We start from the raw sequence: 7,373 nt of genomic DNA, 5'->3' as shown, positions 1-7,373 counted from the left end.
AGAGACTGCATTTCTCCTCTGATGAATGTGCACAAGAAAGCATGCTGTCCCCGGTGATCGCTGGGTACCGTCTCATGATCCTGAGGGAAGCCATCCTATCCTTCTGGTTACGTGATACAGTGGGTTTCCTTCTTGTTTAGGCCAGTTTTATTTGGAGTTTCAATTTTTATAGTGAAAAGTTGTCATAACACTTTCTGCTCTAGGGGGGTTTTTTTGTTTGTTTTGTTTTTGTCAATTCCTGCTGGGTATTATTTGTATTGTTGATGTGGCAAGAACTCTACTGAGATATAGTCTTCTTGTCTTTATATTATGAATATATCTCTAAGTTTATCACTTATCATTTACTCCTTACTCTTGTTTAATATAGAGAAGGTTATAATTTAAGTCTATTAAATCCATCAGTGTGTTTCTACATGATATATTCCATTGCTTTTACTTTTATTCATTCATTCATTAAAGAGAGTGTGTGTGTGCGTGTGTGTATGTGTGTGTGTGTACTACAAGGTGCCAAGCACTACGAGAGGCAATAAGACTATTTATTTTGAGACAAGAAAGACACAGCCCCTGTCCTCGTGGAGTTCCTATCCTGGTGGGGGATTGAGAATATGTTAGACGTTTACTGAAAAGCCACACAAGTGTGTGTAAGCTACTAAAGGATAGAGGCTACAGAGGGAAGGACCCAGTCTAGGAGCGCTTTCATAGAAGGGTTAGGTCTAGTTAGGGAAGTCAGGGGAAGCTTTCCTGGGGAAGTGGTGACTGAGCTAAGAATGATAAAGAGGACTTAGGTAGTGGGCTAAGAGCATTACAGGCAGTGGAAAGAGCCGGTGCAAAGGTCCTGCTCATGGGCAAGCATAGGCAACAGGAAGGACTGAAAGAATGTAGGACATGGTCCACATCCTCAGAGGGGCCTGGTGTAAGTGAAGGCGGAAGGTTGAAGGGTGGGAAGTGGGGGATGCTGACCACGCAGGGCCAGTAAGTCCATGGTAAGGAGTTGTGTCTCCTTCCTAAGATCTATGGGAAATCACTGAAGGTGTCATCTTTGACAACCACATTACTTTTACCTCCAAACATCCAATCTCATAACAAGTCCTAACAATTTTGCTTTCGAAATATCTCTTCAGTCTATCCACTTCAATCCATCCACTTCTGTTCGTCATTACCAACACTTCCTCAGCCCATTCTATCATCATTTCTGTCTGGACTAGGGGAATAGCATCCTCAATGATCTATTTGCACCTACTGTTGCCCCACTCCAATCCCTTCCTGCACAGTTATGGGGAGACACGCCTGACCTTGATACCATTTGATGACACAGAAAACACTGAAAGAGGACCAGTTTGTTTTTCATTAGTCTTGTTCTTGAGAGGTTGTGGAGTGGGCAGTTCATGAGTTTAATCTTGGGCCTGCTGAGTTTTAAATATCCCTGGGATGTCCTAGAGAAGAAGCCAAGCAGGAGGTGTCTGTTAGGTAGATATCTTCTGCCTCCCCATCTAGAGCCACTCTCCACCCATCTCTACGCTGATCCCTGCCCGGAGACATTAACGTGTGTGGCATGTCAAGATTCCATGTATCCCCAGCACCTGCTCCCGTGTGCGCTGCCTTCTAGTTGCGTTCAGCCCATAGGAGGTACATGAGGGAAGAAGCGTGAAGGCTGAGTATTTACTCGATACGACATACATCCTGCATCATCTCTTCCTCTTCCCCACCTCCTCCTCTTTCCACCCTGCCTCCTTCAAACCCTCCTCCTCTGCCTCCTGCGCCTCCTGCTCTTCTTCCTCCCACCTCTTCCTCTTTTTTTCTCTCTCGAATCCAGTAATCATTTCCACCTCCTCCTTTTTCAAAAAACTAATTAATTAATTTTTGGCTGCATTGGATCTTTGCTGCGCCCGGGCTTTCTCTAGTCGCGGCAAGTGGGGGCTACTCTTCGTTGCAGTGAGTGGGCTTCTCATTTCGGTGGCTTCTCTTGTTGCAGAGCACGGGCTCTAGGTGCCCGGTCTTCAGTAGTTGCGGCCCGCGGGCTCAGTAGTTGTGGCTCGTGGGCTCTAGAGTGCAGGCTGAGTAGTTGTGGCGCACAGGCTCAGTTGCTCCGTGGCATGTGGGATCTTTCCGGACCAGGGCTTGAACCCCTGCACTGGCAGGTGGATTCTTAACCACTGAGCCACCAGGGAAGTCCCTAACCTCCTCCTTTAAGCCTAGGCAGTAAAAGCTCCCTGAGATGCTGGACTACTGTCCTCTGTTGTTTTCCCCAAACCCTTTGCAAATGATCTCTTGACTACAGTCTCCTTAATTACGGTACATTTGAGTGTGCCACCTTTCTCTTTCAGGGATTCTGACTTATACTGATAGGTAAGAAATGCCTGGGGGAGAGTTAAATTTGAGTCACCTGAGTAGAGGTGGTCATTGGAGCCGTGGCTATAAATGTGAATATCTTGGGAGACAGTGTAGAGAAGGAATGGGCCCTGAGGAACTCAAACATGTAATGGCTTTCAGAGGAGGATAATCTTGCAAAGGAATTGGAGAAGTAGCAACCAAAGTGAGGTGAAAAATCAGGGCAGTGTGTGTCATAGAAGTCAAAGGAGGCAAAGGGAAGAAAAAGAGCGTTGGTAGTCAAGATTATCAGTTGGTCCTGCAAAGTCATTGGATTTAGTGACTTATACCCTCGTGAATCTGTTACATATTTTCTGTGCTCCCTCTGAATAATGATTTAAATTTTTTTACATTAACTTATCTATAATTTATCTTAGGTAAATACAGTCAAATTTGTTTTAGAACGTATTTTAAGGTAAAAATTAACTACCCTTCCTTAACCATTATTCCAACATTATTTATGTTCTACTTTCTCTATTACCATTATTTCCTCCAACATTCACTGTTTCTAAAAATATAAAGAGATGTTTGAGCACTTTCTACTAGATGTTTAAGAGCTTTCTATTTGACTGTATCATAGTGGTTCAATGGTTGTCGCTTTAGCATTCATTTTAAAATTGATCCATTAGAACAAGTCTAACCTCTTAATTTTAATTTTCAGAATTCTATTATCAATAGCCCCATTTATTCTTCCAGATAAACTCTATATTTTTTTTAACATCTTTATTAGAGTATAATTGCTTTACTATGGTGTGTTAGTTTCTGCTTTATAACAAAGTGAATCAGTTATACATATACATATGTCCCCACATCTCTTCCCTCTTGCATCTCCAGATAAACTTTAGAACCATCTTATCAATTAAAAAAAACTTAAACTTCATTGTGATTTTTTCAAGACCGTGAGAGATAGATGGCCAACCAGAGTTCCTAAGGTTCAGTGTATGTAACTGCTGCCGCCGCTTAAGCCTGCCAAAGCAGTGGTACGGCTACTGCCCTTGTATTTGCTACCTCTAGAAACATTCTTGCCAGTAGTGGCAGCAGCGGGACTCAATTACCCTCTTTTCGCACTCCCTCCAGAAGCTCCAGATGGCGTCTTCCGTGGGCAACGTGGCCGACAGCACAGACCCAACGAAACGTATGCTTTCCTTCCAAGGGTTAGCAGAGTTGACACATCGAGCCTATCAGGCGGGAGATTTTGAGGCAGCTGAGAGACACTGCATGCAGCTCTGGAGACAAGAGCCAGACAATACTGGTGTACTTTTATTACTTTCATCTATACACTTCCGGTGTCGAAGGCTGGACGGATCTGCCCACTTTAGTACTCTGGCAATTAAAAAGAACCCTCTTCTGGCAGAAGCCTATTCGAATTTGGGGAATGTGTACAAGGAAAGCGGGCAGTTGCAGGAAGCAATCGAGCATTACCGGCATGCGTTGCGTCTCAAACCAGATTTCATCGATGGTTATATTAACCTGGCAGCCGCTTTGGTAGCAGCAGGCGACATGGAAGGGGCAGTACAAGCTTACGCCTCCGCTCTTCAGTACAATCCTGATCTGTACTGTGTTTGCAGTGACCTGGGGAACCTGCTCAAAGCCCTGGGTCGCTTGGAAGAAGCCAAGGCATGTTATTTGAAAGCAATTGAGACGCAACCGAACTTTGCAGTAGCTTGGAGTAACCTTGGCTGTGTTTTCAATGCACAAGGGGAGATTTGGCTTGCAATTCATCACTTTGAAAAGGCTGTCACCCATGACCCCAATTTTCTGGATGCTTATATCAATTTAGGAAATGTCTTCAAAGAGGCACGGATTTTTGAACGAGCTGTGGCAGCTTACCTTCGTGCCCTAAGCTTGAGTCCAAATCATGCAGTGGTACATGGCAGCCTGGCTTGTGTATACTATGAGCAAGGCCTGATAGATCTGGCAATAGACACCTACAGGCGAGCTATTGAATTGCAACCACACTTCCCGGACGCTTACTGCAACCTAGCCAACGCTCTCAAAGAGAAGGGCAGTGTTGCCGAAGCAGAAGATTGTTATAATACAGCTCTGTGGCTGTGTCCCACCCATGCAGACTCTCTGAATAACCTAGCCAATATCAAGCGAGAACAGGGAAACATTGAAGAGGCAGTTCGCTTGTATTGTAAAGCATTAGAAGTCTTCCCCGAGTTTGCTGCTGCCCATTCAAATTTAGCAAGTGTATTGCAGCAGCAGGGAAGAGTGCAGGAAGCTCTGATGCATTATAAGGAGGCTATTCGAATCAGTCCTACCTTTGCTGAGGCCTACTGTAATATGGGAAACACTCTAACGGGGATGCAGGATGTTCAGGGAGCCTTGCAGTGTTATACACGTGCCATTCAGATTAACCCTGCATTTGCGGATGCCCACAGCAATCTGGCTTCCATTCACAAGGATTCAGGGAATATTCCAGAAGCAATTGCTTCTTATCGCACTGCTCTGAAGCTTCAACCTGACTTTCCTGACGCTTATTGTAATCTGGCTCATTGCCTGCAGATTGTCTGTGACTGGACAGACTATGATGAGCGCATGAAGAGGTTGGTCAGCGTTGTGGCTGACCAGTTAGAGAAGAACAGGTTGCCTTCTGTGCAGCCTCATCACAGCATGTTATATCCTCTTCCTCACGGCGTCAGGAAGGCTATTGCCGAGAGGCATGGGCACCTCTGCCTGGATAACATCAATGTCCTTCACAAACCACCGTATGAACATCCAAAGGACTTGAAGCTCAGTGATGGTCGACTGCGTGTAGGATACGTGAGTTCTGACTTTGGGAACCATCCTACTTCTCATCTTATGCAGTCTATTCCAGGCATGCACAATCGTGATAAATTTGAGGTATTCTGTTATGCCCTGAGCCCAGATGATGGCACAAACTTCCGAGCGAAGGTGATGGCAGAAGCCGATCATTTCGTTGATCTTTCTCAGATTCCATGCGATGGAAAAGCAGCTGATCGCATCCATCAAGATGGTATACACATCCTCGTAAATATGAATGGTTATACCAGGGGTGCTCGAAATGAACTCTTTGCTCTCAGGCCAGCTCCTATTCAGGCAATGTGGCTGGGGTACCCTGGGACTAGTGGCGCGCTTTTCATGGATTATATCATCACTGATCGGGAAACTTCACCTGCTGAAGTTGCTGAGCAGTATTCTGAGAAACTGGCTTATATGCCCCATACTTTCTTTATTGGTGATCATGCTAATATGTTCCCTCACCTGAAGAAAAAAGCAGTCATCGATTTTAAGTCCAATGGGCACATTTATGACAATCGAATTGTGCTGAATGGCATCGACCTCAAAGCATTTCTTGATAGTCTACCAGACGTGAAAATTGTCAAGATGAAATGTCCTGATGGAGGAGACAAAGCAGACAGCAGCAATATAGATCTTAATATGCCTGTCATTCCTATGAATACGACTGCAGAAGCAGTTATTGAAATGATTAACAGAGGACAAATTCAGATAACAATTAATGGATTCAGTATTAGCAATGGACTGGCAACTACCCAGATCAACAATAAGGCTGCCACTGGAGAGGAGGTTCCCCGTACCATTATTGTAACCACACGTTCTCAGTACGGGTTACCGGAAGATGCCATTGTGTACTGTAACTTTAATCAGCTATATAAAATTGACCCATCTACTTTGCAGATGTGGGCAAATATTCTGAAGCGTGTTCCCAATAGCGTACTGTGGCTGTTGCGTTTCCCAGCAGGAGAACCTAATATTCAACAGTACGCGCAAAATATGGGCCTTCCCCAGAACCGTATCATTTTTTCACCTGTTGCTCCTAAAGAGGAACATGTTCGGAGAGGCCAGCTGGCTGATGTCTGCTTGGACACTCCACTCTGTAATGGACACACCACAGGGATGGATGTCCTTTGGTCGGGGACACCCATGGTGACTATGCCAGGAGAGACTCTTGCTTCCCGAGTTGCAGCTTCCCAGCTCACCTGTTTAGGCTGTCTTGAGCTTATTGCTAAAAATAGACAAGAGTATGAAGACATAGCTGTGAAACTGGGAACTGATCTAGAATACCTGAAGAGAATTCGTGGCAAAGTCTGGAAGCAGAGAATATCTAGCCCTCTGTTCAACACCAAACAATACACACTGGAACTAGAGCGCCTCTATCTACAGATGTGGGAGCATTATGCAGCTGGCAACAAACCTGATCACATGATGAAGCCTGTTGACGTCACTGAGTCGGCCTAAATAATGACTGTGTGCGCAGGAGAATTACCCCTGTACCTGAGCCTCAACCTTCTGGGGGAAAGGGAACTAGATACGTTACTTTGTACTTACCTTTGTAGCAATATCATGTTGCAGATGGGTGACAGACAGTGATAACAGATAGCACAGCCAGACTTGCTTCCTGCATGATCATGACAGGGAGAGACACAAGAGATGGGAGACTGCTGTTCCACAAGGAGTCTCCGTAGAATTTTGCGGCAGCCAGGTGTTGCCTAAGTCTGGAAGGTCTGATCTCCCTTGGTCTTCCATGGGATGGGTGGTTAGTGTGGAGGGGAGATAGAGATTGCCCAGTCTTCTGAATTAAGTTTTTCTTTATATTTGGGGTATTGGAGCTATTAAAAATGTTTGGTTTCAGGTTTTATTCATGTGACGTGTATATGATTCTTTTGAGATAAGGTTTTAAGCTAAAATATTCCTTGTTTTAGTTTCTGAACTCTACAGACAAATGGGGACTTTGCTGGTGTAGTCTTTTTATAGGTTTTATAAACCACTTGAGCCTATATCAGTCATTTTAGTGTCTGACATGTTTGGAACTATCAGTGCTTTGTTGGTTTATGGCTTAAATTCTTTTTCTGGTCCGTTTCCTTCTTCCCTTCCCCCCACTTTAAACATTTTCCTGTAACTTGGCTAACAAAAAACCAAGTCTGATTCAAAACCTCCCAGAGTGTTTCTCTTAAACACATCATCTGGTGCCAAATGAAGATTCTTAGGAGTGATTATTAATTATGAAGGGCACAGTTGTG

At 44.5% G+C, this 7,373-nt stretch overlaps 1 pseudogene; it reads left to right on the top strand.

Moving 5' to 3' along the window:
- The first annotated feature begins 3,453 nt into the window (after window positions 1-3,453).
- LOC137758629 (UDP-N-acetylglucosamine--peptide N-acetylglucosaminyltransferase 110 kDa subunit pseudogene) lies at window positions 3,454-6,591 on the top strand (annotated as a pseudogene).
- The last annotated feature ends 782 nt before the right edge of the window (window positions 6,592-7,373 follow it).

This window comes from Eschrichtius robustus, chromosome 2 (genome assembly GCF_028021215.1).
Source record: "Eschrichtius robustus isolate mEscRob2 chromosome 2, mEscRob2.pri, whole genome shotgun sequence".
NCBI classification, from domain to species: Eukaryota; Metazoa; Chordata; class Mammalia; order Artiodactyla; family Eschrichtiidae; genus Eschrichtius; species Eschrichtius robustus.
This window is presented reverse-complemented; position numbering and strand designations above follow the sequence as displayed.